At 34.6% G+C, this 10,949-nt stretch overlaps 1 pseudogene; it reads right to left on the bottom strand.

Moving 5' to 3' along the window:
- Window positions 1-5,501: 5,501 nt before the first annotated feature.
- LOC122747193 lies at window positions 5,502-8,019 on the bottom strand (annotated as a pseudogene).
- Between the last annotated feature and the right edge of the window lie 2,930 nt (window positions 8,020-10,949).

Raw genomic sequence — 10,949 nt, 5'->3', positions numbered from 1 at the left:
AGGTTATATATGTGCAATTATGTAAAATATATTTCCATATTAGTCATATTGTGAGAAAAGAAACAGATTGGAATAGAAAATATAGAAAGTGAAAACAGTGTGTTTTAATCTCCATTCAGCCAATATTAGTTTTTTTTTTCCCCCCTGATACTGGGAAAAATTGAAGGCAAAAGCAGAAGGGGATTACTGAGGATGAGATGGATAGATAATATCAGGGAAACAATCAAAATGAGTTTAGACAGACTTTGGGAGGTAGTAGAGAATAGAAGAGCCTGGGATGTTATGGCCCATGGGGTCATGGAGAATTGGCCATGAACAAAAAAATCTTGAAATGTATAACGTACTTCCAGATATTGTCTGACCCATCAATAATTTGTTCTACATATTGTCTTTTTGTCAGTGTTGCCTGAGGCTGTGTTGTTCTTTATTTACAATATAAATCTACACTTCTCTATATACTTCCTTTTACCCAGGTCCATACATCTATCAAAATAATTTCACTCCAAATTCTATCAGCCCAAGAATCGACAAAGCATTATTGTTATATCTATTCTTGAAATATGTAACAATGGAAAACTCCAACAGGGATCAAAAAGTCTCTGTGATACATTTTTTTCATATTCTATAATACTTTAGCCTCATATATTCCTTACAGTAACTTATTATAAAATCTCAATTCATTTATGAATTTTATTATCTTCATTTTTATCTCCACATGTAAAAATTAATGCATGCTGAAATTATATGATCTCTCTATATAATAAAACTAGGAAGAGACAGAAGAATTGAGAATTCAAGAGTCTTACTTATTACATTGAGTAAAAATTCCCTGCAAGATTTTAGATATAATAAACACTAGTGATAACATAGAGTAGAAGAGCAAAAATGTACTGGAGATGTGACATTATGTACTTAAGGAGTAGGCAGAATCTACTTATAAATTAAAAGAAGAAGAAAAACAATAAGAAGAATGAGAAAAAATAAAAAGAAGCAGAACAAGAAGACCAAGAACAACAAGAATAAGGAAGAGAGAAAGAAGGAAGAAAGAGGAAGAGATGGTCAAGTTGTTGATGATGATGGTGGTGATGACATTCAAATAAACCAAAGGTTGAATCTAAGAATTTAAATGCCTGGGATACAGACATCAGTATCAACATCACATAAAGTAGAATTTAACAGAGTAAAAATAACAAAACTATTTTGTAGTATATGTGAATGAACATTAAATGAAAACCCCAGTCATCATGTAGCTATGTGGCAGCAAAATTTGAAGTAATGAATGTTATTTAGTTCTGGTGACAATGACCTCCATCACAGAAATGAATAATCCAGAATAGGAAGGGACCTTGGAGGCCCTTAGTCCAACACACAACCACATCACATCGACATCATCTTTACAATGATGAAAAGATTACAATTTATTATCCAGATACAACCTGAAGACTTCCAGTGACAGGGCCTCCATTATCTCTGGACATGGGCCATTCTAGTACCACGCAAGTCTAACTACTAATAATGTTTTTCATGACATTGCTCTCTTTAGCTTCCATTCTTTTTTAGTGTATATCAGAGGCAATACTTTAGTCACAAAAGTCACAATCACAACACTTAAGCTTCCCTTCTTCTTGATAGCTTCTTTTCCCTTGATTTGACAGTACATTTCGTCGGCCTTCTATTTCTCTGAAAATGGCTTCATTGCCTTTTTACCAAGGTATCATCTCTTTATATATGTTTTCCCTTGATGATTTCAGCACTGAACATACAATCATAAAACCTGAATGAAAAAAATCTAGCTCTTCCGCTTACTAACTGTATGCTCTTTGGCAAGTCACATGGCCTCTGGGACTTAGTGCTATCCTGTATAAAATGAAGGATTTGGTTTAAATGTCTTCTAACATCTATTTAAGCTCTATATGAATGGTTCTATGTCCTTCAAATAAACTATACTCTAGCCAAATTGGTGAAATCACCATTTCTTTAACATGTTCATAGATTTCCTACCATCATAGGCTTGTTACTTCTTTCTATGCTTGAGTGTCTTTCTTCTGATATTAACTATTGAAATACTACCCACAATTTAAATAGCATATCCCCTCCATAAAGCCGCATATAAAACAATCATTATATATGTATGTGTCTGTATGCACATGAGTGTGAGTGATTATTTTGGGGCATTCAGTATATTTCACCTTATATTTATTACAGTTCATTTTATTTCTTACTTGCAAGGTTTTTTAGGACAGAGGTTACTTATTTATATTTTGTTGTTTGTTGTTGTTATTGTTATTATATTCATTTCTGTACCTAGCAGAATGCTTTGCACATGGTATACCAATAAATGTTCGTTTTTTGAATAAATAAGTAGCACTATATTAATTTAGAACAGTAAACATGTTCTTCAAATATGTTTAAATAGTGTAATAGACTAATAAAAAGCTAATGAACCAATCATTAGAACAAGGAGAGATTATAATGGTGAAAAGTCTATGAACAATATCTGAAAATTATGAGGCTAAGTAATTATTTAACATAATTTAAACAAGGGGCAAAGTTAGATTTTTACACACACACACACACACACCCCTCTTTGCTGCTTGAGAATTCTGAAATTTGATATACCACTGGCATAAATTCATGATAAAAACCAATTTTATATTGACAGGGCATTAGATCAGATTAATTAAATGTTAATTTTGAGTTCTAATTTTTCAATTCATTAGAAAAATAGAAAAGTCTAAAGTATGGAGGACATAAAAATAACCAAAACACAGATAGAATATTCTAAAGGAGGTATTCCAAAATCTGAATTTGTTAAACAAAATGATTTCTGAGTTTTCAAGAGTTGTTTTCTTATATAAATGACTTTTAAATGCTCATCTCATTTTTATTTTACTTTAAAATGTAAGTTTTTATCCTTATAATAGTGTACTTAATATATGATGTTTCAGGGCAGCTAGGTGGCACACTGGATAGAGCACTGGCCCTGGATTCAGGAGTACCTAAGTTCAAATCCAGCTTCAGACTCTTTATACACTTACTAGCTGTGTGACCCTGGGCAAGTCACTTAACCCCAATTGCCTCACCAAAAAACAAAGCAAACAAACAAAAATATGATGTTTCTATAGCATTTTTATATGTCTGAAACATTTTATGTACATTTTCACATCTATAAACTATTGTCATAATATCTATTTTACTCATGAGAAGACTGAAGGTAAGGTAAGTGACTTGACCAGGGTCACAAAGCTACCAAATGAAGTCAAATTTGAACTCAATACTTTATGACTACAATTCAGGGACTATATCCATTGTACTTTTACACCTGAAAAATATTTATCAGCCATGTAATTTCAAACAGGAACTTAAAACACACACACACACACACACACACACACACACACATACTGAAGAAAGATTTAAACTCAGTATAACTGCCTTAAAATATACAAGAGGCCTTCCTTTATGTGTCATCATGCAATGGAAGAAATCCTAGGTTACTGAAAACTCTTGTAGTGGACTATAAAATCTGGTGGGTCTTTTGAGATTGAGAGGAGGTATTTAATGAGAAAATCATAAGAATTCATGTTGTCTTCAGTTCATAAGAGGGTTGGCCACCATAAGATGAAGTTTGATTAGCTATAGTAATTCATCTTACCATAATGAGTTACAACTTACAGTGGTGCAGAAGGCATCCTGTGCTGTTAAACATTTTTAGTGTTTATCATGTAGAATCACAGAATTTGAAACCTTGCTATCCATGTAGCCCAACCCAAAGAGGAAATTATCCATCCACATGAAAACATCCTTGATAAGTACACATAAAATCTCCAAGGTGGGATGAATTTTCACTTCTTGAGAAAAAACATTCCATTTTGATGCAACTCTAATTATTAGGAAGTTGTGTATTTTGTCATTTGTTTTCCCCTAACATAAAGCCTAAAACCCTCATTTCAATTTGCAACCATTAATTGATACTACTCTTGGGCCACTTAGAACAATTTTGATCACTCTTCTGCATGTCTTTCAAAAACTAAGTATAAGTGAGTAGAACTCAATAAAAATCCCATTCTGATGCATCATCATGGAGTGGAATAATATTGAATAGTCATGTCCAAAGACTCACTAATGATATTGGATTGAGAGCCTATGATTGGCATAAGAAAGCTAACAGTACATTTTAAAATGATTTATTCAGAACACCTAGACAGAGGGGTAAATTAATTGCTTGAGGAAGTTTTTATTGTGTTTCTTTGTGGAAGAGTTTATATTAATATGTAGAATCATTTATTCAAGAAATTGTTTTATATATCTCAAGACTAAACACTATAGAAAATCATTTATTGTTGGGAAGATTTGTAATTTTAGGAACTCTTCAACTAATTATCAAGGGATACCATTATAGAAAACTTGACTGTAAAGAAGAGACCACTACAGTTTGAGTCAGGAAGACTTGTGTTTTAATCCTGACTCAAACAATCATTTACTAGACATGCTGCCTTGGTCAAATCTTTAATCACTAATTTCCTCATCTATAAAATGGGGATAATTATAACCTTAGCTACTTCATAGAATTGTTGTTAGGATCAAATGAAAGAATATATGTAAAATTCTTTGCAGACCTTAAAGTGCTCAAGGTTTTTTATCAATACTTTCAAATTGTGTTGCTGAAGATTTTGGAAAGTCTCTTGGACAGGAAGAAGATCTAATCAATCAATGCTTTAAAAAAGTCATTCAGGCTATTCACTGGAAGACCAAATATTAAAGAAAAAATACTTTGACCACATGATGAGAAGATGGGACTTGTTGGGAAATACCTAGATGTTGGGAAAGATTGAGGGAAAAATGAAAAGGGGATAGCAGAGGATGAGATGGATATGTAGTATCATAGAAATTACGATCATGAACTTAGGCAGATTTTGAGAGAAAGTGAAGGGCAGAGGGACCTGGTATGCTGTGATCCATGAGGTCAGGAGGAGTTGGACATGACTGAAAGAGGGAACAACAACAACTTCCTTACTCTAATTCCAGAACTCTACCCATTATACCATGTTGCTGCCTCTCTATAAATGTTGATAAAGTGATAAATCAGGAGTCCCTATGAGCCTTTGGCAACCACTCTTAGTTTTCCTATGGAGCCTGGATGGTGAGAGAGTAAACTTTTTCTATGCACTTCTTTTTCTTTTATTTCCTTTTTTAATCAAATGATGTAGAAAACCCATAAAAACATACATACATAATATTTTTTGATTTGCTTGGCCTGGAAAGATATAATTATTAGGATATATACATATATAAACTTTCACTTTGATGCATGAACACCAAGCACCTGAAGAATTTCCAAAAGAATACAAAGAACAGAGGTCATTAGTTCAGAAATTCAAGAATTTGAGTGAAGAGTTCAAGCCATACGAATTTTATAAATGGTTGCCCGAATGCTTCTTCCTCAGCCATTCAACTTGGAATGGTGGCAAGCTTCACTGATTAATACACTTGACACAATGCTACCTCTTGGGCAATACTGAATAAAAGAAAGGACTTATGACCTTATAGAAATCAATAGCCATGTTTTTATTAAAATGGGTCCTACTGTTATAACTTTGGCCTTCAGGTGGTAACCACACATAGTAGTCTGGATTGTCTTCTGTATACTAAGAGGAACAAGTTTGTGGCAATATACTTGGACCCTTTCTTCAATACTTTGCTCTATTTTCAGTTATTCTTTGACTCTGACAACTCCCATTTTACCACGGCCACTTCCTTACGCTCTGGGCATCCTTTATTCTGCCCTTCTTAGCTGTGTTGAGTCAGAGGCCCTGATTCATGTCTGGTGTCCATCAGTTTATTTGGACTTGAAAGACTTGGAGTTAGACAGGTTTCTTACATTGCTTCCTTCTGACTTCATCGCCATTTTAAGAGGTCTACCTCCTCCTCTTCCTATTCTTCATTCTCATCTTTCAATCTTATTAACATTGGAGAGAGTGCTAGAAACAGGATGCAGCTTCCCTACGTTTCCAGGTTTTAATTTAAATTTGCTTCCTCCTTTTATGGTACCAAAAAGAGGTAATATTAGCCATATAGGATTGTTTTTCAAATTTTCAGCCTGGTTTTCATTCTTTTTAAGTTCTAGCATCGCTGCTGGCTTGACAAGTTTAATCATCCCTTTGTCTGTGCCTTACTTACTTCAGCTCAAAGATTCTTAAATGAAGGTTCCCTATCCTCTAGATCCACAGTCTAATGTGTTCACTGATTTGATTTCTGTTATGAAGCACCCAAAGAATCATGAGGCATAGACTGACAAGGCTGTGCTCGAAACTTTCAACTTCTCTGAAATCTCAGTAAATTCTTCCTCTGCTTTCTTTCACTTCTCAATCAGTACATCGTAGTTCTCTAGTTTATCATTAATCTTTCTAGTTTTTTTTCATCCAGTTAATATGCTTTTTCTCAACCAACCCAGTTGATCAAGGAATATGTCATCATCACTGTCGTAATAATCTTCTTTTTCCCAGTCCTTAGTTTTCCTTTTTTTGTGATACTGCCTCCTGATGCAGCATACCCAAGGCATGGAGCATCTGACAGGTTTCCAGAAAGCACTAGATCATTGCTTCCTTTTTTTCCTAAGTGAAATGTCCTAGACAATAGTTGCTTTCCTACTGAATCATCCACAGGCAACCTAGCTCTACAAAGCCAAGTGCTATGTCACTGTTTATCATTTTGATATTATTCTAATTCTTCTCCTCCTTCGAAAAAAAAAAAAACCCACCACCACCTTTTCAGGGCTTTTTGGACATCCTTTATAGTGTGAGATTTAAAATTGGATATTAGATTATAAATCTCCCCTCTTTAACCTTTCCCTTAATCTATCTCCCAGACTAGTAAATGGAAGAAGCTTCTGGTTTTCTAGTTAGAGCTTTAGTGTGTGGTAGTTACCAGGTGATGTTGATTAGAGGGATAGGAAAGTAGAAATACAAAACAAATAGTCTTAAGTCTAAGCTTAGTCTATATTCCATATAAAACTCACCAAAAGCCCAAGGCCACCTTTGGGGAGAGAGAGAGACCAAGTCAAGCGTGTGCTGCTAACCACAAGCCGGGCCTAGTCAAATTCCAGTCAGTGTCTGTCTGTGCAGCGCAGCCAGGGGACCAGCAGAGCAGGAAAAAAAGATCCCACTTCCGTTCTCTCCTTGCCTTTTAAGCTTGCACCCCGGAAGTGGAGTGCTAACAGGCAGTCTGATGTGCGCAGCAGGCGGACTGGCGTGCGTAGCTCATGCCGTTGGTCTCTTCCCCGAAAGGGTGGTCCTTAAAAAAACTGGCATCTCTCCATTATCGCTAACTGACTGTTAAAACTTTTTACCACAATAGATAATGTCTCATATTCCTAATAAAACTCTTCTTCACTGGCATCTTCTCCCATTCCCCAAGTATAACACATTTCAATATCCTGATTACTCGTACTTCTCTTCCGTGGCATGTCTCTTCTTCTTCATCTGAGTCTTCATCCAACATCTTGATATATAATTTCATCTCCCACTGCTTGTGCAAAGATTTCAGTTGAGTTACCGTTAGCCCGGTTTCTGCTTCCTTATTATCTTCTGGTCACCAAAGGAAAAAGAGCCAGGTGCTACCTCAGAAGCTGAGAATGTGAACCATGAGGAGTTGGCTGCTGATGTGGGTGACACTTGGATGTTGTTTCAGGAAGTTGCTGTGGGTGTTCCCCAGGTCGTATTGGTATGAGCTGGTCCCCCACTCAGGTGCTGTACATGAACACAACTGGGCAGTTCCTGAACACTCAGTGGCTCAGGCCCTCTAGGCTGTGGCTGCTCAGGATGACCTCAACCTTCAGTTCATCCAAGCTGGGGTAGGCAGTGGGGAAGCACAGACTCTCCCGATACAGGGAAGCCTTCTGCTGGAGGAGCTTCAGCCAGTGCAACTGCCACAGCTTCTTCTTGGTAGGTACTTTGGCTCAGGCCTGCTCCTAGAAGTCTTGCTGACTGACCAACCTGGCTCTGGCTCCCTGATCGCCATGACCACCAGCCAGCAGTAGCTTCTTCTCTTTCTCTTTCTCCTTCTACTCCAGGAAAGGGATAGTAGAATAGTCTATCAAGCATTTCATTTGATATAATAGTTTCCTCTAAACATCTGAAGATCTATTATTTCAAAGAGAAAGTTAATATAATATGATGTTGAAGCAATTAATAACAATGATGATGTTAATAATGATGATTATTAATGATAAATATTTAATTAATGTTGATATTTATAAATAATAATCACATTTATGTAAGGTTTGCAAAGTGCTTTACATGTATTGTCTTCATATAATTGAAAGACAACCAAGAATCAAAAGACCTGGGTTTCATTTGTCCTTGTTCTATCACTTATTAATTGTGTTATGGAACAAGTCTTAGTTTCCATTATCCTTAAAATGAAGAGATGCTATAACCCTAATAAAAAAATCTATGATTCTGTAAAGTAAGTTTTTACATATATTTGTTATGTCATTAAATGGGGATAGGAAATAATTTAATGATTAGAAGTTCTTTCCTCTGAAATAAAGCCATTTACTTGTGTTTTTACATATAGAGAATTACAGAACTATTTTCTGGGATGAACAGAGGGATCAAGCTTATGAAGTAAGGTATCAGCTTTATTTTCTTTTAATTATATTCACCTAAATTGTCTTTCATAGTGGTGCCTAGAATCAACCTTTGGCTTTGTAATATACTCCTGGGATAGTAACAAAAGAACATTGGTTTCATGTGTGGTGAATTTGTTGATTATAAGGTTTATCAAATAAATCAGTTCCTTGGACACTTGAGTTGAAGAATCCTTAAATTCTTGCCTGCTGTAAAAGGTTATTTTAAAATTTCCATTTGCACAAGTATTCTTCAGGAGAATAGAACTACCCAATATTAGAAAGATCTGGTCATAAATCTATTTAGTCGATTAGCAACAAAAAATTTGTTTAATGTTCTTTTATAAAAGGGTTATTCACATTTTTTAACAAATGCCCTAAGACCTTCTCTGAGAATGTTTGGATCAAAGCAACCTTAGATACAACTTTTAGATAAAACTTACATGGCTTTCATCATCAGCTACTTTTCTGAATTCTCTAAAAGTTATTGACTTTTAAATTACTGTGTAATTTGATCCTGATTGAAATTATGATTTCTGAAGAAAATTAAACTATAATTTGTTATAAATAGATTCAGGTCTTGATCCAACTTTAAAGGAAAAAAATCAGTAACTCAAATGACAGAAATGATCATTTTTCTTTTTTTCTTTTTTCTTTAGTCAGTTATGACATTGTATCATGCAGTGTGGAAAAATATATTCTAATTTTATTTCAGAACTATGTATAGATGAAGTTAATAGAACAGTCACAAAACAATAAGTAAAAATATATTCATAAAGGAAAAGCAAGAGAAAAGCAGTTTCCCAAAGATAACAAGAGAAAAGAAATCCTAATTTTATAGCCACAAATTTTCAATGTTGTACTGGAGGTTTCAAAGACCTTGCACATATTTTACAATAGTTTTCTTATAAATATCATTCACTCCCCCACTTCCCAGTCCCCACATCCTAATGAAATCAGCATCTTGAAGTACCAGTCCTGTAATTTAGTGATCTACTATCTCTAGTGTTTTGAGCCTTTGAGAATTAAACCAGCTGTATCCTACTTAAGAAAGTGTTATTGGATAGAGTGCTGACTTTGGAGTCAGGAAGACTAGGGTTGATACCTTATTTTTCTCACTAAATGTGTGACCACAGCCCAGTTACCTAATTTTTCAATACCTCAGGCAACTATGACTCCATCTGTGGAGTTTCCACACTGGCAGTTACCTACACAAATTAAATTGCAGGTCTGAAAATGTACAAATACAAGAGCGTACATCTGAGGCAAACACATAGATAAAAGCTAAGGGGATATAAGCATCATGAAGAGACAACAAACCTTGAGTTCATCAAGTACAATATGCTCATTTTTGCAAAGAAAATGGGGTGTAGTACTAAAGGTCACAAAGTGGCAGTAACAGGACTAGAATTTGGTCTACTGAAACCTAAAATGAGTTCACTTCAGCACACCACAAATTCTACAATTATTGTGATGAAACCTGGACATTATTTGCATTAGATAATTTGCCTCCAGAAAGATCAGAGCAGAGTCTAGATTATGCAGTCAGAATATTTTTGTTTGTTTCACAAATTAAAAAAAATGTTCTTCTATAAGCCTAGTTCTTGGACAGATTTCTCTAGTCAAAATGTTTTAAATCATTCACAGAAATAATCCTCAAGTTCCTGGTGGCAGGAATATGTATAATTTGGTAATTTTTTTATTATTTTTATTTGGTTAATTCAAAATAATTAATAATAGTCTATCAACATCCTCCTTATCCCCAAGAAAATAAGAATGAATATTTGCTTATCTTTTAAAACAAAATAACTTGTATCCCCCTATTTTATGGAATGCAATATAAACCTAATAATAAAGGAAATATGGAGAAGCAAATTTGATATTTCCATTAAATTAAAGAATAATAGAGATGATGATTGCATTTCTATAGAGAAATGTATAGCTTCCAAAACACTTCCATCACAATACAGCTAAGAGGGAGGATGGGCAAATAGTATTATTCTCAATTTACAAATGATACCACTTGGGCTTAGGGAGTTTAAATGACTTGCCTATAATTACATGCCTAGTAAATCACAGGGCCAAGTACCCAAACACAATTCTATTGAATCTAAATCCACTCTTCTTTTCCTTATACTTTTTTTCAGTTTCTCAACCACTTATGAAATGTCTACCATGTGAAAAACCAGAATGTCCCAAGGAACCAAATAAAAAGAATAAGGGGAGCATTCTAGCCAAACTCTTCCAATAACCCCCTATAAACAACTTTAAAATAATGTGGCAAATCAAATTTTAAAGCTCTGGATGAGAAAAATTTTCA

The sequence above is a fragment of the Dromiciops gliroides genome, chromosome 3 (assembly GCF_019393635.1).
Source record: "Dromiciops gliroides isolate mDroGli1 chromosome 3, mDroGli1.pri, whole genome shotgun sequence".
NCBI lineage: Eukaryota > Metazoa > Chordata > Mammalia > Microbiotheria > Microbiotheriidae > Dromiciops > Dromiciops gliroides.
This window is presented reverse-complemented; position numbering and strand designations above follow the sequence as displayed.